Source organism: Grampus griseus (assembly GCF_964374135.1).
Source record: "Grampus griseus genome assembly, chromosome: 1".
NCBI classification, from domain to species: domain Eukaryota; kingdom Metazoa; phylum Chordata; class Mammalia; order Artiodactyla; family Delphinidae; genus Grampus; species Grampus griseus.
In genome coordinates, this window is record NC_139017.1 from 66,735,376 (window position 1) to 66,763,010 (window position 27,635).

Here is a 27,635-nt window from a genome sequence, read left to right on the forward strand (position 1 = left end):
TAATATAAATATCTAGACATTCTCACCGTCATCTAGGCACATGTCCTCCTTGCTACTTGATCTTTATTTTCCACAGTCCACTCAAAACCCCTGCCCTAGATGAATATTATTCTCACAGTTAGGTAACAGAGCCTTAAGAATCCTTGGAAGACAAAATAAAATGGGGTTTATTGCTATCTGAATCTGGAGATATCGGCCAAATGAAATTCTAATTAGTAAAACTGGGTTTATATATAAATGCTTATCTTCTACAGATGTATGTATAATCTTTGTTGCAATAATATAAAGACATGTATGTATTCGTTAAAATAAATGATACCCACAAATACGTTTCAACAATTTTGTTAAACTAGTGGGTTATGGATGATTTCTCCCAGTTTTTCAAATTTCTGAGCATTGAGATAGTCCTTTTGAAATTGAAATAGCATTTTAAACTGATCGCATAGTTATCTATTAATGGCTGAGGCCATTTGGTAAGAGTTCTGTAGAAATATGAAAACCTCATAAAGACTATAAAAAAATGTTGCCTCTAACCAAAGAATTTATAAACAATAATTTAAAAAAACCTCCAATCTCCAAAGTTTAAGAACTTTAAAATTAAACCTCTTCTATATCATTTATATGGCTTAAGAAAGGTATTTCACTCAGTTCTAAAAACCAGATCTACCAATTTTAGAATTTCCAATCAAATCTGCGTTAGTAGCTTTCATGAATCACAAAAAGAACTTAAAACTAAAATTATTTAATTTAAAATGATTTTTTCAAACCATTTCCTAATAACAAAACATCATTACACACACTTTCTCAATTCAGCTGACTTTTAAAAAGGAATTAAAAGGGGCTTTAAGTGCTAACAATTAGCAAATGATTCATATTGGATACCATGTTTTGACACCAGTTCCTAAAATAGGTTTGTTATTATAAAAGCTTTTGCAACCATTTGCAAGAAGGGGAAATAATAAAGGACTTGATTTTTGCAGAAGTAGGGACTTTATAAAAGCAATCCAGCTCCAATTTTGTTTGACATAGTGTTAGAACAGGGAATAAAATGCAAATACCAGAATTCTTTAACTACAAAGGACATGCATATTTTTTTAGTAAAAGACATGTTTGGGTATTAGAGACAATTTATTTCAACCTGGCATAGGGTTTGACAGCTTAAGAGTATAAGGAACAAGCAAAAGATGATGGTTGTATTACGTATGGAACAGATATTTTAAACCTTAGATGATTAATTAACTATGATTGAAAAACAAGCAACAATTGGACTTCCCTTACATTGTCCACTACACACTGGCATGCAATTAAATGCCTGTCAAATGATATGAACTGATGTAGGATTCCTGGCACTTATCTGAATCAGATTTAATACCTTACAAGGGAAATAAAGACAACTCTTGAGGAAGAATGTTAAAAGCAAACAAAAGTCTTTCTATTAGGCAATATCTTTTGTCATTTTATAAGGTCCAATTTGAAAGATTCGCGCTTTTCAGAAGTTCAATGAAAGAATAAACTTGTTTTACCGTGGCATCATCTTTTTAGAAGTTTACTTTGAAAATAAAGCTTCCACTAAACCAGTTACAAATTTTTCTAATCTATATAGGTCAGAATAGACACACAGTCATATTCATTTTAGTAAGGACAGGCCCAATTATAAGGTTATAAGTTATACAGATATAACTGTAAGTAAAAATTTTTAAAAAGGTGATTGAAACAGAATTTTATCTCTAATTCACTTCACTCATGAAGAAACAGTTGTTTTACTCCTTCAGGTCAAACAGATAAGGAAAATGAAAAAGCAAAAGAAAAGCCAAAAATCATTAGGCACTTCCTGGGTAGACTGACACTACCTCAGAAAAAACGTAATGGGCATTACTATCCACCCTAGAAAAACAAAAAAGAACCCACTAGAAATGTGGTGTAGTCAGACTAAGAAATATTTCTTTTTTTAAAAAAAGATGCAAAAGAAAACATCTCTGCTTTCATCTTAAACAATTCTTGCTGTTAAATAGGAAATGCTTTCATAGCAGCTTTTAGAGTCAAGTCTATATAAAAAAGGTTTGTGCTGGTTTTCACCCTTGACAACCAAAACGCATTGTTGAAAAGAAACTCCTAAATAGTCTCGTTCAAAAGTGATTTCGCTCATTAAATGGGGAAAGGGGAGAGGGGAGGGATGATTAGGATCAATTAAAAGAGAAGACAAAATAATCATGTTTTGACCCTATCTAAAGCAAGATCTGAAGGTAGTTTCATTTGTAGCAAGAAATATATTCCTAAAAAGATATTGCACAAAGGGGAAAAAAAGGTAGAATTATGTAAGTTTCAGTAATAGATTCTGGACTCTGACTTATATAGTTACCTAGTTTCAGAGGGTCTTACATTATGCGGAAAAGAAATTTCAATGGGAAATAACATTCTCATTTCTCACAAAAAATAAATTTAATCCCTCATAATTTCCCTACCAATAACTTATTTGAGAAATAATTTATTGCATGAAAGTACTACTATAAAAGTACATTAAAAGGTTAAGCTCACAACTTACGTATGTATACAGTGTTGAAAATATTATAAGGATTCAGGGCATAGTTAGTTGAATAGGAAAAAGAGATGAAGCTGTCACTTGTACACAGGGATAGTCTCATTCCTATCTACAAAAAGGCTCCCGCTCTAACTTTTTCTAAGTGTGTATTATGTAAGTTCCACAGGTGGTGATTTTGAGTGATGAAGATCCTCAAATAATACTAAAACTGCAAAAAAAAAGTTTCAATAAATACACTTCAGCTGGCTGAAGTATCTTCATCATCAAAAAAGATACAATTCTGAACAAAAACCACTATGGAAGAATGATTCATCATATCACATCACAAGAAATTCTCTGATGCAGAAGGTGACTTGGGGTACAGTAATTTATCTTACCTGCAAATGAAATCTGGAAATGCTGGATTTGAAATATACCAACAGTATAGATCACTATTGAGAAGATGACAACGGTTTCCCCTCAACCAGGCCTCAAAAGCGGTCAGGAGGAAAAAACCCAGTCACGTTTTAGAGTATTTAGATTTTTTAAATGACCCATACAATTTGAGAGGAAAACTCTTATGAGAGCCTATAAGAAATATCTTAAGAGACAAAAGGGGAATGGAGATGAAAATTGGTTGAGAAAAAAATGTGATATAAAGCTTAAAGGACTTGGCAGGGACTTAAGAGATAAATGGATACATAGAAGAAATTCTAAATTGTGTGTAAAAGGAAAGTAGAAGACACTGAGATGGTAGAAGGTTGTGCAAGGAAGTTGCTTTCAAAGATTTCTCTTCATTCTAAGGGAGGTATGGATGTCCATTTCTTTAGAACACTTAAGACCTATTGCTCTTTACACGCTCATTTTTCTTACACATCAGAGTTGAAAAATATCAAGGGTACGAGTCTAGTTGAGAAGGGAAACTATACATCTGAAAATTAAAGTTCAGATAAGCATACTTAGGCCATCAAAATACGGTAAAACCAAGTTTTATCTCAATCTACTAAATTGGAAGCATACAATGACCTAAACACATCCCTTTAAACTCCTTTTCTTGCAAAAAAGAAATGATGGTATAAATGGAGAATTTCTGACGTTTGAACAAAGTAACATAGAGTGGAACCTTAGGAAACCTTCATTTAACTTTCTTTTAAACTTTAGGTTTTTTTAATTAACCCTTGAAACTATTCAATGTCACCAATGCCATAAAACAAGAAACCTTGGCCAACATTCATCAACAAAGCTACTTTTAAAAATGGCAGTCCTTTCTCCTTGTCCAACCTTACTACCTTCTACCAGATGGCTTCTTCCCATTCTCTCTTCTGGAAGAAAAATCAAATAAAAATTACACCAAAAGAGGATTCAGTATGAGGATAAGCTATACGAAACTGTCACTAAAGAGTAACGCACATTTCCAGTCGTTTCGTCACCTGTAGAGTCATCAATAACCAGCCTTCTAGCTGGCTGAACAGCTCAGCCAACTCCTGAAGGAAAGTGGGGTGGAGAAAGGTCCTCGGTGTAGGTTGTCAGTGTCAGTGCTCCGAGGGGTCCTGATCTTCTCAACGTTTTTGAGGATTACATCATGCAAGGTGGCATACTGGTTCCGTTTGTGGAGCAGGCTCTGGCACACACTCTGGTACTCGTTTTCGTCAACCTCGGTTACAGTGCGGTAATCTTACACCTGGGGCTATTTCACTATCTTGGATACCAACTTGGCCTGGGTGTTGTAATAGGTGGAGAAGCGGCGTAGATAGGAGGCTGCTGTGCTCTCCACGGTCCACAGCTGGTCCGCGGTATCTTCCTGGATAGACACTCCAAAGTTGTTGCCGTCCTCCGCCTTTGGGAGGAGCAGCTGCACCCACATCCGCACGGTGTTGCATTTCTCTCTCAGCAGCTCATCTCGGGTTTTACGTGCTCAATCAGCTCCACCAGATGCTGGTTGCTTCGCAGAAGCTGCCCCTCGCCGCCTGGCATTGCTAGTACTCTGATGAAGGACTGGATCTGCAGAGGCTGCGGATCCCGGTTGGGCCCATCCCCCGCAGTGTCTGGGGCGACGGGGGTCTCTGGGGCTGGCACCGAACGTATTCTGGATAGGTCTTGCAGGCGGAGCTCCTGAACCCGACTATCCAGCTCTGACAGCCTCTGAGGGAAGAAGGTGGACACCAGATCCTCGGCCTTCTGGGCAATGCAGGCCCGAAATGAATCTACTTTCCCCTGCACGTCCTGCTCTAGCTTCAGCGGGGAAGCCATGACCTCCAGGGGCGTCGAGTGTTGGAGGAGACACGGCCTGAGTTTCTCCCTCCTCCGCAGGCTGGGTTTGCGCTTCCGCCGCCACCACCAACTCCCAACAGACCAAGGCCCTGCCAGGGCGAAAAGACGTCCCGGAGGTCCCTGCGGGCCGGTGCGCGGAGAAAGCGGGAGCCACACGCTGACCACGCCCTCCAGACGGCGCCCTGGCCAAGAGGACGGCAGACAGGCTTCGTGGGACCAGCCTAGGCTTCGAGTGCCTAGCCGCTAGAGCACCGAATACCACGTGTCGGGGGACCCAGCTGGATCTAGTTATCTGAGCTGCGCCTCCCCTACCTACTGGCCTGGCTGGCGGGAAGCCACTTTAAAGAACATCGTTAAACTTAAGCTGTGAAGACCAGGCAATGACAAGTCGGTGCGCTTTACATAGGAGCTCAAGGAAATCCACAATCCCTGGATCCAGAATACACGATCTCTTTTGAAAGGCATCTCACAAAATGGGCTCTCCAGAGCAAGGCTCACTTCTGGAGAGCCTCAAGTCACACCTTTACAGGTAACCTGGGCCTATCCATGCTTTCCCCTTAGAAAGTCAGAAGTGAGTTCACTTCACTATTGTATTTTAATCAAGTTAGTAGACTTCTGAGATCGTCTATGGCTTACTTCATACAATTTTTAGTTTAAATTACATATGTTAAGTTATATGACTCTTCTTAAAATTCATCTTTTGGGGAATAATTAACAATTGAATCTGGACTGTAAATTAAAGTAACACAGTCAAACTTCCTGAATTTGATAAGTGTATGGTTGTTACAGAGGTTATGTCCTTGTTTTTAGGAAGTACACACTACAGTATTAAGGGATAAAGTGACATGATATATTTAATCTATTCTCAGATGGTTCAGAAAAAGTGTGTGTGTGTGTGTGTGTGTGTGTAGAGAATGAGAATGCTAAATCATGTGGAGAAATGGTAAAAATTGATGAATCTGTATAAAGGGTGTATGAGAATTCAGTATTATTCTTCTAACTTCTCTGTAAGTTCAAACTTATTTCAAAATAAAAAATGAAACAACTACCTTTTCCTTAAAAGTTTCCGGAATCATAGAGACAAATTCTGTAAACTTCTAAACTCTCACCCTATTTATTTATATTCATTTTCCTTTCCCTGAAATATTTTCCTTTTGTTCTCTGCAGTACTACAGAGTAAAATCCAAGCCTTTGACTTTTATTCTAAAATTACTGAAGTTTAGTTAAAAAAAGGATTTTTCTAACGATGCTATAGTATGGTTTCAAATGTAATTGTTACCTCAATCAGACTGTAAACTCCTTCAGGGCAGGGGCCAAGTCTTAATTCCTTTCTTTTTCAGCTGGAGTGGAGCAGGTGCTCAATACATGTCTGATGAAATGATCCTGACTTAGTAAGATTTTAGCTAACTATAACTTCACAAAATCTAGAACTGAAAGGAAAAAAATATCAACAAGACAAACATGTTACAGGTTGGGTTCCCCAGCAAGCAGAGAAGTTGCTTACAGGAGGTTTATTAGGGAGTCCTCTTAAGATAAACACCTGTGGAAAGAAAGAGACAGAACAGGGAGAAGTTGGACTTCGATGCAATCTCAAGGCCTCAACTGACCCCATGGGGAACTGCGAAATGCCCTTCAGAGTTGTCCTGAGGTGGGGTCAAAGCAGTGTCTGAAGAGGGCTCTTTGGTAGCAAGACTTTCAGCAATTGGGAAATAAAAACTTTAGTTCTGAGGAGGGATCTGGGAAGCTCATCATAGCTTCAACTACACATGTAAGATACTAAGATACCTATACTAACAAACTAGCAATTAAGTTGTTCAGCCCCAGTCAGGAGTTGAAAATTCAAAGATGGTTTCTGTGTTCAGATCAATTCAAGCCTCTCAGGAATGACAAAGAAGGTTGTGGTGACAGTAATTATATGTTCAGAGGTGGGGCAGGGGAGATAAAGGTATGTATGTATGTGAGGGAGGTAATGGGGGATTACTGGTAAGTTGGATCTTAAGATATAAGGGAAGTGGCAGGAAATGAGGCAGGAGAAGTAAGCAAGGACCAGCTCATGGAGGCAGGGCCCTGTTTGCCATGCTTTAGGAACCTGGATTTAATAAAAGCCAATGAAGGACATTTAGGCAGGGAAAAAATACACACAGATGTATGATTTCAATGGTGGAGGTGAATTTGAAGAAGAAACTAGAGGAAGAGAGACTGTGCCATAATCCAAATGAGAAAGTATGCCTCATTTTAAGTGGTGGTGATGGGGTTGAAAGAGAAGCATCAAGAATATCTTAGGAAAAAAGAAAAGAATATCTTAGAAGTAAATTTAACAGTATGTAGTGATCATTTTAGATGTGGAGAGATGAGAAAAGGCAGAATTCAATACTACGTAATTTTGGGGGGGGACTTAGGTAAATGATTTCTATTTATACTTATATTAAACCTCTCCTAAGAGGTGAATTACATATACCTTTTTACTCACACATATTTACATTCAACTTACGGGAATTTAGATAGGGCTATCAAACAGAAAAGAAAAAGCAAATCTTAAAACATGACCACAATTTCCCATATGTTGATTTTCTTCATAACTTTGGCTATAAAAGATTACGACGGCGCCAGCATGGAAATTCCCTTTTATACTAAAAACATCCTCAGTGGTATATATGGTTTAGCAAATGGTTACTCTGTTTTCAAACAGAAAACATTTCTAGTTGCTCTTTTAAAGAAGTAGGAAAGTTTCTTTCTACTTATTATGACAGTGAATAGCCATTTATATGAAATTATTTTCTTTAGTTGTCTAATGATAAATTTAAATCCTTTGGGGGATTAAGCTGCTCTTTTTTCTAGTGGGACCTAAGAGTTTTATTTTTTCGTAATGTTTCCTGTCCTTGTTAATGAGATAGCAGTTGGTAGGAAAGTAACAGCTCCTAATTTTTCTACCCCCATCAACCAGCAGCAATCAGTGGTTGTTTTTAAAAATTATTTAATAAACTTGCCTGCCTTGATTTGACCCATGAAATTAACACTGAGTGCTAACAGGTGGAGGAAGGCCAGGGACAGCTGTGTAGAGTATTGTCTTGTTCAGGTCAGTTTCTCCTTTCTCCACAGCCCAGCAGGGTTCATTATGTACTGATGCCAATAACTGACACCCCACTCTTCTTTTAGGAATGCCTACAGATTTATGGATTGGCTTATCCTTTAAATATCCTCCAACTCTGAAACTATGCCCTGTGAAGAAGGGATTCTGTGGTCCTGCGTATGGGTTCCATTTACAGAACTATTCTAAGCAACTGTTGTGTCAACTATTGGAGATACCTGTAAGCTTGAGATATGCGTTGAAATTTAATCATTCAAAATAAGCTGTTTTTCCCACTGATTTCTTTCTATCTATAAAAGTTAGGAGAAATATTATCAATGGTGCTAAATCTAGATAATCTTAAGGCTCTGGTGGATGGTAATATTTTCCCCCTTATATTTATAAAATTTTTCATCTCTGGGTTGCAGTGGATCTTATGTTATGTAGACCCCCAAATGAGCAATTTCTAGGGCTGACAAATATATCACGTCCTCTTCCTTCATTCTTCCTCCTAGATTGCTGCACGTAAAGGTACAGAAATAAACGATGTGGAGGTATTCACTGCAGTGCCCTTTTGTCAGAATCAGCCTCCACATCTAACACAAGCATGGCTCTAAATGAAGAGGAGTTGGCAATATAGCATTGTGGTTAAAGTTACGAAGTTAGTCATGTTCAAATCCTAGCTTTGCTACTTACTACCCATGTGACCCTGGCTAAGTTATCTAATCTCTCTGTGTTTTATTTTCTTCATCTATAAAATGAGCATTATAATAATATTTATAAAAGTTGTTCTGAGGATTAAATTAGTTAATACATGTAGAGAGTTTAGCACAGTGCCTCAAACATATTAATTGCTCAATAAATGTTAGCTATTATTGAAGGAGAGTCTATCAACAGTCCAAAATCTCCCTTCACTCTTTGAAATGGAGTAGACAAACCAAGATACAATTTTCTTGTTCACTATCTTGTTACTTAGCAGTAGTGACTAATTGTATTACACAGTTGAATATCAGTATCTTTTTTTAATGGCTTGAATTTCTGAGATCATCAGTATTTAGAGGCCATATCACAGAGGGCATAGGTGAAGCAAGCACAAAGTTTTACTGGCTACCTTGGCTGAAAAGTGCATTTCTGAATAGAACCCCTTCTGGCAAAAGCCATGTCTTCATCAAGTTCACATTATTTTATCTTACAAATTACATAATTGGGATAGTTTGGAAACAATGATGTCTACTGTCAAGGGTCCTTAAGATCACTGACTTTTAACAAAAAAACCACTGATCTCTAGGTCCTGGATTCCCAACTTTTTAAGATGCTTTGGCCAATGACTCTCTACCCAAGTCACTGATAGCTTCCTTGTTTACAAAATCCCTGGATCAATAATGTACTGGATGAACAATGAATCTTCTAGTTCAGCATTTTTCAAACTGAATTCCATCGGTTCCCTGTAATTATTTGTGTCTTCATTTTGATGATTCATTAACTGATGTAAGCATATTCTGGGTCATATTATAACTGACATGCAATTTGGGCCAGCGATTACATTTTTATGATTATGATAGCACCAAGTACATCTACCTTAATTGATGAGAGAGGAGCCTATTAGGTATGATTATCCTTTATCTCCTTTTCCCAAATAACTGTAAATCAGATAGAACAAAGGTTTTCTTAGTGATTCAAACAGAGAAAACTGGGGCTTCCCTGGTGGCGCAGTGGTTGAGAGTCCGCCTGCCAATGCAGGGGACACGGGTTCGTGCCCCAGTACGGGAAGATCCCACATGCCACGGAGCGGCTAGGCCCGTGAGCCATGGCCACTGAGCCTGCGCGTCCGGAGCCTGTGCTCCGCAACGGGAGAGGCCACAACAGTGAGAGGCCCGCATACCGCAAAAAAAAAAAAAGAGAAAACTGTGGGGAGAATTAAATTATCACAGAGTACTCAATAATACGGAAATGTTTAATTAAAAATTGAAAAGACTTGCACCATGAGAGTCCGTATCACCTTCACTTATCAGTAGTGACATAAAAACATGGTCTATTACATAAATTCAAGTTGTTGATTTGATCTTTGTAATATTATTTATATTTAATTTATATATTTATATAACTTATTTATATTATATAATTATATTATTTTGGTTTTGTAGTTGCAAACTAAAAGTAGATGTTTCAAGTTTTGTGTTTATATGTACTTAATAAACATGTCAGTGCTGGCGGAGAATTTCTTCCTTTAAAAGTAAAACTCCTCTTATAATGCCTTGTGCAAACAATTCCAGAGCTATCTTCCTGAAATGCGTTTTTGATCATATTTCTATCTTCTGTAGTGTAAGGACCAAATTCCTTAAGCATAGTCCACAAGTTCTTTCATGATCTGGATCCTGCCATCTCTTATTTCCCAGAACCTACTCTACATTCCAACAACAGTACTCTCACACGTCCTATGGTTTACATATTCACCTCTCTCTGTGTAAAATGCCCACTGTATCATCTTCCTCCCGCTCTCTATCCTACCAATTCATCCTGCTGTAATCAACTCAAGAACTGTTTCTGAAAAAACCTTCCCTGATACCACCTTCTCCCTTCCTAGAAGTTAGTGCTCCTGGCACAAGTTAAATAGCATAATAATATCTACCTCATAAAGCTGTTGAAAGGATTAAATGAAACAACTTACATAAAACAGCTAGGACACTAAATTCTTCATAAATGATAGTAGTTTTATTTGTATCTCAAAGTATTCTGCATAAATCTCTTTTACAGTTCCTATCACAGTGTTGTAATTTTGGATTTACAAGTCACTTTTCTTTACCATAATAAATTCCTTGAGGACAAGCATTTTAGTTTTTTCATTTTTATATATTCTTTGGTAGCAGTGTGCCAGGTAACAATAAATGTTCAATGAATATTTACTGAATAAATGAATTAATGAAAGAAACAGGATAAAATTGATCAGATAGGACCTGACTAGCAGAAGAGATGGGACTCTCAAGCAACTTATCTTTTTCTTATTTCCCCTGAAAAGTTGCTAGATCTAACAGCGGTCTTCTGGGCTGAACTCTTTACAGGTTTACAGGAAAAGCAGGAAATATATTTCTTTTTCTCTCCCATCAACAGTATGCAGAGTTTCACATTCTGCTTTTGACTCTGGTAATATTCTAGAATTCTACCAGTCAAACTATTGCTTAGTTGTGAAAAAGAGCCCTCACTTAAATAACTGGTGTTGGTCTGCAGAACACTAGTTATGCATTACTACATGTTTGTGCAAAATGAACATATCGGGGAGTACCAGAGAGGTACACACACAAGGAATAAGGGTGGTGCTGGCTCTGACTCACACTCCTACTGTTTATTTATAGCTTCTTATTAGTATGGGATTTGTTTTATTTGGCAAAAATACAAGATCTCACTGACTGAGGGAGGAAGATGTAAGAAAATGCCTAAGCATAAAAGTTCTACAGCTGAATAATAATCTGTAATTCAGTGCTGTATCAACAGACTCCCCAGGGGCTGGTGCAAGCTGAAACCACTCCAGAATTACAGATTTCATGAGCTGCAGACTTTACTGCTAAAAGTAAAATAGTGATTAACTAAAGATTTTATTCCTCCATAGACACTTCCATTCATAAATGCTAAATTCACTAGTTGGGGCTAAATTAAGTTAGTATACAAAATATGTACAGTGAGTTTCTAATTTCTCTAAATAATTTTCACCAGCAGAAATAGTCAAAAGTAAATTTCAAAAAAAACAAGCCAAAGAATTTATATGCTTCAGCCTGAAAAAATGTACTTTCTCTGTATTCATTTAAAATCACTGACATTCACAGAAAGACAGACAAGATGAAAAGGCAGAGGGCTATGTACCAGATGAAGGAACAAGATAAAACCCCAGAAAAACAATTAAATGAAGTAGAGACAGGAAACCTTCCAGAAAAAAAATTCAGAATAATGACAGTGAAGATGATCCAGGACCTCGGAAAAAGAATGGAGGCAAAGATCGAGAAGATGCAAGAAATGTTTAACAAAGATCTGGAAGAATTAAAGAACAAACAGACATGAAAAATACAATAACTGAATTGAAAATTACACTAGAAGGAATCAATAGCAGAATAACTGAGGCAGAAGAATGGATAAGTGACCTGGAAGACAGAATGGTGGAATTCACTGCCACGGAACAGAATAAAGGAAAAAGAATGAAAAGAAATGAAGACAGCCTAAGAGACCTCTGGGATAACATTACATGCAACAACATCCGTATTATATGGGTCCCAGAAGGAGAAGAGAGAGAGAAAGGACCCGAGAAAATATTTGAGGAGATTACAGTCGAAAACTTCCCTAACATGGGAAAGGAAATAGCCACCCAAGTCCAGGAAGTGCAGAGTCCCCTACAGGATAAATCCAAGGAGAAACACGCCGAGACACATAGTAATCAAACTGACAAAAATTAAAGACAAAGAAAAATTATTGAAAGCAGCAAGAGAAAAATGACAAATAACATACAAGGGAACTCACATAAGGTTAACAGCTGATTTCTCAGCAGAAACTCTACAAGACAGAAGGGACTGTCATGATATACTTAAAGTGATGAAAGGGAAGAACCTAAAACCAAGATTACACTACCCAGCAAGGATCTCATTCAGATTCGATGGAGAAATAAAAAGCTTTACAGACAAGCAAAAGCTAAGAGAATTCAGCACCACCAAACCAGCTCTACAATAAATGCAAAAAGAACTTCTCTAAGTGGAAACACAAGAAAAGGACCTACAAAAACAAACCCAAAACAATTAAGAAAATGGTAATAGGAACATACATATCGATAATTACCTTAAACGTGAATGGATTAAATGCTCCAAAAGACACATGCTTGCTGAATGGATACAAAAGCAAGACCCATATATATGCTGTCTACAAGAGACACACTTCAGACCTAGGGACACATACAGACTGAAAGTGAGGGGATGGAAAAAGATATTCCATGCAAATGGAAATCAAAAGAAAGCTGGAGTAGCAATACTCATATCAGATAAAATAGACTTTAAAATAACGAATGTTACAAGAGACAAAGAAAGACACTACATAATGATCAAGGGATCAATCCAAGAAGAAGGTATAACAACTGTAAATATACATGCACCCAACATAGGAACACCCCAATACATAAGGCAACTGCTAACAGCTATAAAAGAGGAAATCGACAGTAACATACTAATAGTGGGGGACCTTAACACCTCACTTACACCAATGGACAGATCATCTAAACAGAAAATTAATAAGGAAACAGAAGCTTTAAATGACACAGTAGACCAGATAGATTTAATTGGCATTTATAGGACATTCCATCCAAAAACAGCAGATTACACTTTCTTCTCAAGTGCACACGGAACATACACCAGGATAGATCACATCTTGGGTCACAAATCAAGCCTCAGTAAATTTAAGAAAACTGAAATCGTATCAAGCATCTTTTCTGACCACAACACTATGAGATTAGAAATGAATTACAGGGAAAAAAACGTAAAAAATACAAACATGTGGAGGCTAAACAATACATTACTAAATAACCAAGAGATCACTGAAGAAATCAAAGAGGAAATCAAAAAACACCTAGACACAAATGATAATGAAAACACGACGATCCAAAATCTATGGGATGCAGCAAAAGCACTTCTAAGATGGAAGTTCATATATACAAGCCTACCTCAAGAAACAAGAAACATCTCAAATAAACAATCTAACCTTACACCTAAAGGAACTAGAGAAAGAAGAACAAACAAAACCCAAAGTTAGCAGAAGGAAAGAAATCATAAAGATCAGAGCATGAATACATGAAACAGAAACAAAGAAAACAATAGCAATGATCAATAAAACTAAAAGCTGGTTCTTTGAGAAGATAAACAAAATTGATAAACCATTAGCCAGACTCATCAAGAAAAAGAGGGAGAGAACGCAAATCAATAAAATTAGAAAAGAAAAAGTTACAACGGAAACCGCAGAAATACAAAGCATCCTAAGAGACTACTACAAGCAACTCTATGCCAAAAAAATGGACAGCCTGGAAGAAATGGACAAATTCTTCGAAAGGTATAACCTTCCAAGACTAAACCAGGAAGAAATACAAAATACTAACAGACCAATCACAAGTAATGAAATTGAAACTGTGATTAAAAATCTTCCAACAGGGGCTTCCCTGGTGGCGCAGTGGTTGAGAGTCCGTCTGCCGATGCAGGGCACACGGGTTCGTGCCCCGGTCTGGGAAGATCCCACATGCCGTGGAGTGGCTGGGCCCGTGAGCCATGGCCGCTGAGCCTGAGCGTCCGGAGCCAGTGCTCCGCAACGGGAGAGGCCACGACAGTTAGAGGCCCGCATACCGCCAAAAAAAAAAAAAAAAATCTTCCAACAAACAAAAGTCCAGGACTAGGTGGCTTCACAGGAGAATTCTATCAAACATTTAGAGAAGAGCTAACACCCATCCTTCTCAAACTCTTCCAAAAAATTCCAGAGGAAAGAACACTCCCAAACTCATTCTATGAGGCCACCATCACCCTGATACCAAAACCAGACAAAGATACTACAAAAAAAGAAAACTACAGACCAATATCACTGATGAATATAGATGCAAAAATCCTCAATAAAATACTAGCAAACAGAATCCAACAACACATTAAAAGGATCATATACCAAGATCAAGTGGGATTTATCCCAGGGATGCAGGGATTCTTCAATATATGCAAATCAATCAATGTGATACACCATATTAACAAACTGAAGAATAAAAACCAAATGATCATCTCAATACATGCAGAAAAAGCTTTTGACAAAATTCAACACCCATTTATAATAAAAGCTCTCTAGAAAGTGGGCACAGAGGGAACCTACCTCAACATAATAGAGGCCATATACGACAAACCCACAGCAAACATCATTCTCAATGGTGAAAAACTGAAAGCATTTCCACTAAGATCAGGAACAAGACAAGGATGTCCACTCTCACCACTATTATTCAACATAGTTTTGGAAGTCCTAGCCATGGCAGTCAGAGAAGAAAAAGAAATAAAAGGAATACAAATTGGAAAGAAGTAAAACTGTCACTGTCTGCAGATGACATGATACTATACATAGACAATCCTAACGATACCATCAGAAAACTACTAGAGCTAATCAATGAATTTGGTAAAGTAGCAGGGTACAAAATTAATGCACAGAAATCTCTTGCATTCCTATACACTAATGATGAAAAATCTGAAAGAGAAATTAAGGAAATACTCCCATTTACCACTGCAACAAGAAGAATAAAATACCTAGGAATAAACCTACCTAGGGAGACAAAAGACCTGTATGCAGAAAACTATAAGACACTGATAAAGGAAATTAAAGATGATACAAAAAGATGGAGAGATATACCATGTTCTTGGATTGGAAGAATCAACACTGTGAAAATGACTATACTACCCAAAGCAAGCTACAGATTCAATGCAATCCCTATCAAATTACCAATGGCATTTTTTACAGAAGTGGAACAAAAAATCTTAAAATTTGTATGGAGACACAAAAAACCCCAAATAGCCAAAGCAGTCTTGAGGGAGAAAAACGGAGCTGGAGGAATCAGACTCCCTGACTTCAGACTATACTACAAAGCTACAGTAATCAACACAATATGGTACTGGCACAAAAACAGAAACATAGATCAATGGAACAGGATAGAAAGCCCGGAGATAAATTCACACACCTATGGCCAACTAATCTATGACAAAGGAGGCAAGGATATACAATGGAGAAAAGACAGTCTCTTCAATAAGTGGTGCTGGGAACACTGGACAGCTACATGTAAAAGAATGAAATTAGAACACTCCCTAACACCATACACAAAAATAAACTCAAAATGGATTAGAGACCTAAGTGTAAGACCGGACACTATAAAATTGTTAGAGGAAAACATAGGAAGAACACTCTTTGACATAAATCACAGCAACATCTTTTTTGATCCACCTCCTAGAGTAATGGAAATAAAAACAAAAGCAAACAAATGGGACCTAATGAAACTTAAAAGCTTTGCACAGCAAAGGAAACTACAAACAAGACAAAAAGACAACCCTCAGAATGGGAGAAAATATTTTCAAACGAATCAACGGACCCAGGATTAATCTCCAAAATATATAAACAGCCATGCAGCTCAATATTAAAAAAACAAACAACCAAATGCAAAAATGGGCAGAAGACCTAAATAGGCATTTCTCCAAAGAAGGCTTACAGATGGCCAAGAAGCACATGAAAAGCTGCTCAACATCACTAACTATTAGAGAAATGCAAATCAAAACTACAATGAGGTATCACCTCACACCAGTCAGAATGGCCATCACCAGAAAATCTATAAACAACAAATGCTGGAGAGGGTGTGGAGAAAAGGGAGCCCTCTTGCACTGTTGGTGGGAATGTAAATTGATACAGCCACTATTGAGATAGAATTACCATATGACCCAGCAATCCCACTATTTGGCATATACCAGAGAAAACCATAATGCAAAAAGACACATGCACCCCAATGTTCACTGAAGCACCATTTACAATAGCCAGGTCATGCAAGCAACCTAAATGCCCACTGACAGACAAATGGATAAAGAAGATGTGGTATATATATACAATGGAACATTACTCAGCCATAAAAAGGAACGAAACTGGGTCATTTGTAGAGACGTGGATGAATCCAGAGACTGTCATACAGAGTGAAGTAAGTCAGAAAAACAAATATCATGTATTAACGCATATACATGGAACCTAGAAAAATGGTACAGATGAACCGGTCTGCAGGGCAGAAACTGAAACACAGATGTAGAGAAGAAACGTATGGACACCAAGCGTGGAAAGCGGCAGAGGGGTGGGGGTGGGGGGTGTGATGAATTGGGAGATTGGGACTGACATGTATACACTGATGTGTACAAAATGGATGACTAATAAGAACCTGCTGTATAAAAAAAAATTAAATTTAAAAAAATAAAATTACTCTCTGTCCTCCCATTTTGATTTTCCTTCTTAGCCCTTATCACAAACTGATATTCTATTACATATTTATTTGTATATTTGTTGTGTCCATCTTTAGAACACAAAAGCAAGGGCTTTTTTGTTTTGTTTATTGGATTCTTTGCAGTGAGGATAGCCTGAAACATAACGGCTACTCAATAAATATTTTGTTGGATGAATGACAGCAAAATTATTTAAATCTCTTGATTAAATAGTAATTCTTTGAGGATAACTGCATTTGGAAAAACTTTTTTTAATTATAAAAGTAAAGCAATTATTCAAATAGACACAACTTAGCATGAATAAAGTTTTTTGAATAATAAAATCAATCCTTAAAAGTTTGAAGAAAAAAACCTTTTATATTATGAAGATACCTCATATTTATGTTTTCTCTCAAAGAGCAATAAGAGATGTTACGTGTTTAAAAACAATTTGAATTTTGCTATTTATCACTTACATTCACCTTCTTAAAATATAAGTGTTTCAAAATGAAATTGAGATTCACATTTTGATAGATAGAAATTATGCCTCTTTATCTTTCTATTTTCAACTAATGCCAACTACACCAAATTGCAGTAAAATCAAAAAAATACAGATGAAAACAATTGAGTCTGGACTTGTTTTGGTTCTAATAAGTATTTTGCTTAAGGAGATACTGTATTCTCCTGAATCTAAGCTGAACACACAGTTGGTAAAATAATCCTAGGAGGACAATAGTTTCCAAAAAAATCAGCAATCATATATGCACAGAAATTAGGTTGACCACTTCTTTTTGTATGGTATAATACATACTTACATATTTTACTAAAAAAAATAAGATAAACTAAAAAAAATAAAAAAAATAAGATAAACTAAAAAAAATAGCTAAAAAGCTGAGCCCAAAGCCTCAGTCTTAAGTGAAGCTGTTTCATCAGAATAGACTTGAACTACTTTATAATCTGAATTCAAATTATTTTATCATTAATTTTTGATCTACTTAATAGCCTATGAACTTCCATTCTATATAAAAATGTCAGGTAACAGACTTCATCTAAAAAGGAGCAGCAGAATTGGAAGCTTGTACAATAACATTTATTAATAATACTAAAACTATGCTGATGTAACTGTTTTAAAATCTGTGATTTTGTGTATGTTATTAATACTTATAGGAAAACAAGACTAGTTTTATGCTACAAATATATAATGTTTATTACATCTTCTGGATGACCTATCATATATACAATGTATCAGTCAAATGGCTCCTATCTGATAGCAATATGGAAAGGTTAAAGACTATAGTTTCTTTTCAGTTATCAGCCGATGTCACTAAATACATCAAAATGAATGTGACATAGTCAATTTGAATAAACCCTAAAAACAGCTGAAAACTGGTGTCTTCTGTTACTTAGTTTTCTGTCTGTAATCTAAGTATCTAGTTTCTATAGACATCACATGAAATGAACACTGAAATAGAGTCAATTCAGGAAATCACTCTAAAATCACTTTTTTAAAGGCTACTGTAAGAGGTTATAGACTACTGAGGGAGATTCTGGCTATCTTTCTGTTTGGAAGAGCTCTTCCTTTCAAATTTATGATTCCCTTTACCCCAAAAAAGGATAAAGGGCAGGTCTAAATTATATAAATAAAGCCTTCATAAACCTAATCAGATAATGGATAGTAATATAAAAGTCACTTGTAGGGCTTCCCTGGTGGCGCAGTGGTTGAGAGTCCGCCTGCCGATGCAGGGGACATGGGTTCGGGCCCCGGTCGGGGAAGATCCCACATGCCGCGGAGCGGCTGGGCCCGTGAGCCATGGCCACTGAGCCTGCGCGTCCGGAGCCTGTGCTCCACAACGGGAGAGGCCACAACAGTGAGAGGCCCGCGTACCGCAAAAAAAAAAAAAAAAAAAGTCACTTGTAAAATCTTGCAGATTTCATACTCTTTCCAAATGTGCTAATTTTCTGTCTGTTGATGGATGATAATGGCGTTAAAATGCATCTTTATGGGGAGTTCGGGCTGGGGTGTGATCATGGATGATTGTGCTATATCTAATGAAAAACAAACTCTTTCCCCTTGTCCTATCCATTTATGGACTCTTCAAACTGTAGCCATAGGCTTCAAAAGGTCAGTTCCCTGATGACAGAGAAACAGACATATATTGAACACCTACTATGTGTTAAGTGCTGTTCTAGTACCTGATTTATTATTTTATTATTCTGTTTAAATTTCTTAACCTATGAAGAGATAATTATTAATATTACTGTATTAGAGATAAGACACCGAGGCTCTGAAAAGTATTTCCCTCAAGTCTTTGAGTTTGTAAGCAACAGAACAATGCTGGTTGAAATCCAACTTCATTTGACTCTAGAGCCTATGCTACATGATTATCTAATAAAAAAGAAAAAGAAAAATAAAAAGAGGCTGTCTCAGCACCTCCAAAGTTATTTTCTCCACTAAACTAAAAGGTAATGACTCATAGCTGAGTGGAAAACCCTTTTTCTCATTTCTGAATAAGGCTGCACAATGCTACAGGATAAACTATCTATACCCTCTGTCATTTTTCTATTCTTTAAGCCAATGCCTAAACTATGTGTATGCCATGTGTATGTAGGAATGTGTATACACACACACATTCATACATACATAACATATATTTTTAAAAGTTTAATTCTAGGGTCTAATGCTGTAGCTCTATTTTACTAAAAAAAAGGGGGGAAAACACTAGTAGATTAGACAAAAAGTAGCAGATAGTTCTTTTAAAAACTTTATAGTTAGTTCCTCTTTCACTTACTTTTCTGTGTATTTCTTAGCACTGTGATCTGTATAGGCACATGTTATGTGTTTATTTCGTCTGGTCTCTAGAACCTTGGTTTGGCAATATCTTCTGCTACCCATTACTCTTTTGCTATAATTATCTACAGTATATGTTATGTTTCCAAAAGAATATATAAATAACAATTCATTGGTTAAGTATAAAGACGGGGAATTTGAGGTTGAAGGAGTTCAATCACAGGATACTGTTTTAAGAAGTTCCAGCAAAATGTACAACATGAAAGTTTTAAGGATAACACAAGAAAACTGACAGCCTACCCTTTTAAGCTTAGCTTTGCTTTAACTCTATTAAAAGCTACTGGACACAAGGAAAGAAGATTTTTTTCTATTTATTTAGTTTTGTATCTATGAGATGATGGATATTCAATAAACTTATTATGATAATATTTCATGATGTGTGTAAGTCAAATCATTATGCTGTACACCTTATATGTTGCTGTATGTCGATTATATCTCAATAAAACTAGAAGAAAAAAGCTACTGGATGAAAACACAGCATTGAATATTATACAATACTGGATATCCATATGCAAAAAATGAACTTTGATCCATCCCTGCACCATATACAAAAATTAACTTAAAATGGATTATAGACCTACATGTAAAACCTAAAACTACAAAACTTTTAGAAGACAACATGAGAAAATCTTTGTGACCTTAGGTTAAAAACATGATCCATAAAAGAAAAAGATGATAGATTGGACTTCATCAAAATTAAGATTTCTACTCTTTTAAAAACACTTATAAGAAATTGAGAAGAAAGCAACAGACTGGGAGAAAATATACCCAAATCATGTAACTGACAAAGGACCTGTATCTAGAATATTTAGGAACTCTCAAATCAATTATAAGAAAACAATTACAACCCAATTAAAAATGGGCAAAAGATCTGAACAGACACTTCACCAAAGAAGATATATGGATGGCAAATAAGCACATGAAACGATGGTTAAAATTATTTGTCATTAGGGAAATGCAAATTAAAACCTGAGATACCACTACACACCTATTAGAATAGCTAAAATCAAAAAGACTGGCCATATCTAGTGTCAGTGAGGATATAGAGGAACTGGAACACTCATATACTGCTGGTGAAAATGGTACAACCACTTTGGAAAATAGTTTGGTGGTTTCTTAGAAAGCTAAACACATACCTACCATATAACCTGGCCGCTCTACTCCTAGGTATTTCCACAAGAGAAATGAGAGCATATGTCTCTACAGAGACTTGTACACCAATATTCATCTATAAACTCATGCTGGTCAAAGGGTACAAGTTTCCAGTTGTAAGATGAATAGATTCTTGGGATCTAAGATACAGCATGGTAACTACAGTTAACAATTATGTGTATTAGTCAAAAGTGCAAGGTGAATGGATAAACAAATTGTTATATCCCTACAACGGAATACTAAGCAATAGAGGACTGAACTACTAATAAAGCAACAATGTAGATGATTTTCAAAATAATTATGCTGGAAGAAAAAAACACATAATGTATGATTTCTTCATATAAAATTGTTTTAAATGTAAACTAATTTATAGTATCAGAAAGAAGATCAGTGGTTGTCTATGACAGGGGAGAGAATGGGTGGGAAGAAATTACAAAAGGGCAAGGGGAAATTTAAAACTTTCAGGAATGATGGGCATGCTGATTATGTTGACTATGGTGATGACTTCACAGAGATATACATTTGTCAAAACTTATAAAATGGGCAATTAAATATGTGCAGTTTCTTAAATGTCAGTTATACCTCATTAAAGCTTTTATTTTATTTTTTTTTTTAAACAACAGCAATGACTAATGCACCATGGAAAAGAGTATGGAGGTTCCTCAAAAAATTAAAGATAGAACTACCATATGATGGAACAATCCTACTTCTGGGTGTATATCTGAAAAAAATGAAATCAATATCTTGAAGAGATAGCTGCACCCCAGTGTTCACTGCAGCATTATTCACAATAGCTAAGACATGGAAACAACCTAAGTGTCTACTGATGAATGAATGGAAGAAGAAAATGTGATACACACACACAAGTGGAATATTATACAATAAAAAGGAAATCCTACTATGGAAAACAGTATGAAGGTTCCTTAAAAAACTAAAAATATAGTTACTATGTGATCCAGCAATCCCACTCCTGGGCATATATCCAGAAAAGACAAAAACTCTAATTTGAAAAAGTATCTGCAACCCATGTTCATAGCAGCACTATTTACAACAGCAAGACATGGGAATGTCCATCGACAGTGAATGGATAAAGAAGATGTGGTATATACATGCAATGGAATATTACTCAGCCATAAAAAGAAATAATGCCATTTGCAGCAACATGGATGGACCCAGAGATTATCATACTAAGTGAATTCAGACAGAGAAAGACAATACTGTATAATCGCACTTATATGTGGAATCTAAAAAAGCTGAAACAGAATAGAATGTTACTCATAGAAACAGAGTAGAATGGTGGTTGCCAGGGGCTGAGGGGTGGGGGAAATGGGGAGATGTTGGCCAAAGGGTACAAATTTCCAGTTATAAGGTGAATAAGTTCTAGAGATCTAATATACAGCATGGTAACTGTGATTAACAATACTGTATTATATACTTGAAAGCTGCTGAGAGAGTAGATCTTAAATGTTCTCACTACAAAAAAAAAAAGGCAATTATGTGAGGTGATGGATGTGTTAACTAACCTTATTGTGGTAATCATTTTACGATATACATGTGCATCTAATCATTATGTTATATACCTTAAACTTACGCAATGTTATATATCAATTATATCTCAATAAAGCGGGGGGGTGGAGAACGCTAACCTTCACCTTAAAAAATGGCATTACGTGATATACAAGATCTCACTATCAACTTTAATTACAAACTATGTTAAAGAATATGTCTTTGATTCATATAGCAGAAAATTAAATTCAAACCAGTCACAAGGTTTTATTCTTATTTTAAGAGAATTAGAGTCTTCCAAGTGGTATGGTTCCCAGATTGCTAATAAGGGTACCTCCTCAGAAGGCCGTAAGGCAGAAATCCAAGTTAAATGCTAAATGTTCAAATATTCCTGATTACAACAGCATAAAATTAGTTAGAAAATGATAAAAAGAACATGCCAAATAAAAACAAAACAGTATTATTAGGTTGCATCTACAAATTCTTGTAATTTTCTAGCTTCCAACAGCTGGAAGTAAAGAAAGGTGTGAGGGGCAAGAAGAGGGAGAAAGAAGAGAAGGATGGCCCTTTTTCTCACATTTCAAAGTGTTAATGAGGTGCCTGATGATGTTAGCAGAAAGGAAACAAGCTAGTGCATCAAGATGTAATAATATAGTTGTGACTATCACACCGTCTAGAATATTCTTGTTACCATGAGCTATGATGTAATAGTTTTAGGTAAGGTATCTCAGAGCAGTCAGGTCTCAGCTGTTAAGTCTGCAGGAGGAGTTCCCTCTACAGGACTGTCCTGTAATTATTTGTCTTTCATTCTTCAGATTATAAACTCCTTGAGCGCAAGGGCTGTGTCTTATTAATCAACTGTAACCCCACACCTAGCACCTTCTTGCAGAGATTTCACTTATCTCATACTGCAAATTGGCACCCCACCATGGCCTGGCAATCCGACTGTTTCTCTGGTAGGCACACAATCCGTTAGTTATGACAACAATTTCACACCTGCTCCTCTCTCCTCAAATCCCCTATCCCTCCTCCAACAGACTCACCTGCTCCTCTCTCCTCAAATCCCCTATCCCTCCTCCAACAGACTCACCTGCTCCTCTCTCCTCAAATCCCCTATCCCTCCTCCAACAGACTCACCTGCAGCTGATCACACTGTACTTCAGTGGGAAAACAGAAGCCATCAGAGATGTCTTATCTTCCTGGAACCAAACGTCCTACCTATAAACTGGTCTAGCCTCTACCACAAGAGAAGAAAGGTCTCACCTTCTAGTGCAAAGGGCAGTCTTTCTACTTTTGATATGAATTCCACCCTTCTGCCCCTCCTCAATGACTTCATCACTTCTCCTATTTAACACTGCTCTCTTCCTATCCACTGGTTCATTCCTTTAAAATTTTAAATTGTTATCTTGGGATTAAAAAAACAATTACCTTTTCTCTGTTCCCTTTGTCAACTAAAAAGAAAAAAAAAATGCCCAACCTGAAAGTTGAGAATTACGTTTTATTTGGCGGACAAAACTGAGGACTTAAGATGGCTCTAAGACACTGCTCCAAAGAGGTAAGGGAGGAGCCAGGATATACAGGAGTTTCTGCTGCAAAGATCAGGTGGTTGGAACTTCAAAAGACTACTGCGAATTAAAGAAAACCAGATATCTCAAGTTAAGAAATTTAGCGCTTTTCTATGTAAGGGAAGATTCAAGAGTCTGGGCTCACTGAAATCACTCCTTTGATATGCACTGCACCCTAGCCATCCAGGGCCAGTATCCTGTGCTTTCCCATCCTGAGTTCCCTCAAGGCTCAAGGTTGGGGGGGCCATAGTGACTTGACGGCTGCAACATCTTTTATTTACTGATATGGCGGACAACAAATTTCATTCATACCTTGTATAGGCAGTTCTCAAAATAGTTATGCTGTCCTCATTTCCTTACCACCTAATCCATCCTTAATCTCACTTTCACTTCCATCTCATCACTAAAGGGCTCTTGTGAAGGATACCAATGACTTTCATGTTGACACATCCAGGAGATACTTACCTTGATCTTACCTGACCTTTCAGCAGTATTCAAATCAAGTACTCATTCCCTCTTGAAACCATCCTCTCTTGGCTTTCTTGGCTTTCCTCCAACTTTGCTGGTTGCTCTGTTTCAGTTTCCTTTGCAGGCTATCCTTCTCTAATGGAATCTCTAATTCAATCCTGGGCCCTCTTCTCCCTCTACACTCTCTTCGTAGATGAAATTCACACAGATATTTCAAAATTAAATGTTTCCAAAAAGAACTCAATATTCATATATTATCCTACCCTACACCAAATCGTTCTCATCTCAGTAAATGGTAGCACTATCTACCGAATTACCCAAGCCAAAAATCTAAACATCTCCAATTCCCACTAAATCTATCTGCAAAATGTATTTAGAACCCATTCATCACTCCATTGCCATCATCATATCGCCTGGACTACTGAAAAAGCCTTCTAATTGCTCTCTTTGCTTCTACCATGTCTCCTTCTAATCCTCGGCCCAGACAGCAACTAAAGCCGTCCTACAAACTAAATCATTCATGTCATTCAGTTGCTTAAATCCCTTAATTGGCCCTCAGAATAAAATTGAAACTCTTTACCATAGCTCACAGTCCTTGTGTGATACGGCCCCTGCCAGTCTCTCCAATCTCATTTTCATAACTCAGCCTCACCTCCCAAACCACTGATTAAGTCTTCTGGAGAGGAGTTTCAAGATGGCGGAAGAGTAAGATGCGGAAATCACCTTCCTCCCCACAAATACATCTACGCGTGGAACAACACCTACAGAACACCTACTGAACGCTGGCAGAAGAACTCAGACCTCCCAAAAGGCAAAAAACTCCCCACGTACCTGGGTAGGGCAAAAGAAAAAACAGAGACAAAAGAATAGGGACGGGACCTGCACCAGTGGGAGGGAGCTGTGAAGGAGGAAAGGTTTCCACACACTAGAGGCCCCTTTGCGGGCGGAGACTGCGAGTGGCGGAGGGGGGGAGCTTTGGCGCCGTGGAGGAGAGCGCAGACACAGGGGTGCAGAGGTCAAAGTGGAGAAATTCCCACACAGAGCATCAGGGCCGACTGGCACTCACCAGCCCGAGAGGCTTGTCTGCTCACATGCCAGAACAGGTGGGGGCTGGGAGTTGAGGTTCGGGCTTTGGTGGTCAGACCCCAGGGAGAGGACTCGGATTGGCTGCGTGAACACAGCCTGCTGGGGGGTTAGTGCACCACGGCTAGCCAGGAGGGAGTCCGGAAAAAGGTCTGGAGCTGCCAAAGAGGCAAAAGACTTTTTCTTGCCTCTTTGTTTCCTGGTGCGCTAGGAGAGGGGATTAAGAGCGCCGCCTAAACGAGCTCCAGAGACAGGTGCGAGCCGAGGATATCAGCGCGGACCCCAGACATGGGCGTGAAACGCTAAGGCTGCTGCTGCAGCTACCAAGAAGCCTGTGTGCAAGCACAGGTCACTATCCACACCTCCCCTCGCGGGACCCTGTGCAGCCCCCCCACTGCCAGGGTCCCGTGATCCAGGAACTTCTCCGGGAGAACAGACAGCGCGCCTCAGGCTGTTGCAACGTCACGCCGACCTCTGCAGCTGAAGGCTCGTCCCGTATTCCGTACCCCTCCCTCCCCCCAGCCTGAGTGGGCCAGAGCACCCTAATCACCTGCTCCTTTTTTTTTTTTTTTCTTTTTCACCTGCTCCTTTAACCCCGCCTCTCTGGGCGAGAACAGATGCCCTCAGGCGGCCTACATGCAGAGGCGGGGCCCATCCAAAACTGAACTCCAGGAGTTGTGCAAACAAGAGAAAGGGAAATCTCTCCCAGCAGCCTCAGGAGCAGCAGATTAAATCTCCACAATCAACCTGATGTACCCTGCAACTGTGGAATACCGGAAGAGACAACGAATCATCCCAAATTGAGGCGGTGGACTTCGGGAGCAACGATTTATATTTTTTCCCCCTTTTTCTCTTTTTCCGTGTGGATGACAGGGTCTTGGTGCTCCGACCGGGTGTAAGGCCTGTGCTGGGAGAGCCGAGTTCAGAACACAGGTCCACCAGACACCTCCCAGCTCCATGTAATACCAAACAGCGAATATCTCCCAGAGATCTACATCTCAACACCAAGACCCAGCTCCACTCAACGACCAGCAAGCTCCAGTGCTGGACACCCTATGCCAAACAACTAGCAAGACAGGAACACAACCCCACCCATTAGCAGAGAGGCTGCCTAAAATCATAATAAGGTCACAGACACCCCAAAACACACCACCAGACACAGACTTGCCCACCAGAAAGACAAGATCCAGCCTCATCCACCAGAACACAGGCACTAGTCCCTTCCACCAAGAAGCCTAAACAACCCAATGAACCAACCTTAGCCACTGGGAGCAGACACCAAAAACAACGGGAACTACGAACCTGCAGCCTGCGAAAAGGAGACCCCAAACACAGTAAGTTAAACAAAATGGGAAGACAGAGAAACACAGAGCAGATGAAGGAGCAAGGTAAAAACCCACCAGACCAAACAAATGAAGAGGAAATAGGCAGTCTACCAAAAAAAAAAAAAAAAAAAATCAGAATAATGATAGTAAAGATGATCCAAAATCTTGCTAATAGAACGGAGAAAATATAAGAAACGTTTAACAAGGACCTAGAAGAACTAAAGAGCAAACAAACAGTGACGAACAACACAATAAATGAAATTAAAAACTTTCTAGAAGGAATCGATAGCAGAATAAATGAGGCAGAAGAATGGATGAGTGACCTAGAAGAAAAAATAGTGGAAGTAACTACTGCAGAGCAGAATAAAGAAAAAAGAATGAATAGAACTGAGAACAGTCTCAGAGACCTCTGGGACAACATTAAATGCACCAACATTCGAATTATAGGGGTCCCATTAGAAGAATAGAAAAAGGGACTGACAAAATATTTGAAGAGATTATAGTTGAAAACTTCCCTAATATGGGAAAGGAAATAGTTAATCAAGTCCAAGAAGTGCACAGAGTCCCATACAGGATAAATCCAAGGAGAAACACACCAAGACACACATTAATCAAATTATCAAAAATTAAATACAAAGAAAAAATATTAAAAGCAGCAACGGAAAAACAACAAATAACATACAAGGGAATCCCCATAAGGTTAACAGCTGATCTTTCAGCAGAAACTCTGCAAGCCAGAAGGGAGTGGCAGGACATATTTAAAGTGATGAAAGGAAAAAACTTACAACCAAGATTACTCTACCCAGCAAGAATCTCATTCAGATTTGATGGAGAAATTAAAACCT

General features: G+C 37.9%; 1 protein-coding gene and 1 pseudogene across 4 annotated transcripts in view; both read right to left on the reverse strand.

Annotated features, from left to right (window-relative positions):
* ATF6 (activating transcription factor 6) overlaps positions 1 to 27,635 on the reverse strand; it is a 222,639-nt gene that overhangs the window by 76,665 nt on the left and 118,339 nt on the right. The gene's annotated exons all lie outside the window — the stretch shown is intronic.
* LOC309828720 (proteasome activator complex subunit 3-like) lies at positions 3,975 to 4,768 on the reverse strand (annotated as a pseudogene). The gene has a single exon. The product of its transcript is annotated as a proteasome activator complex subunit 3-like (transcript).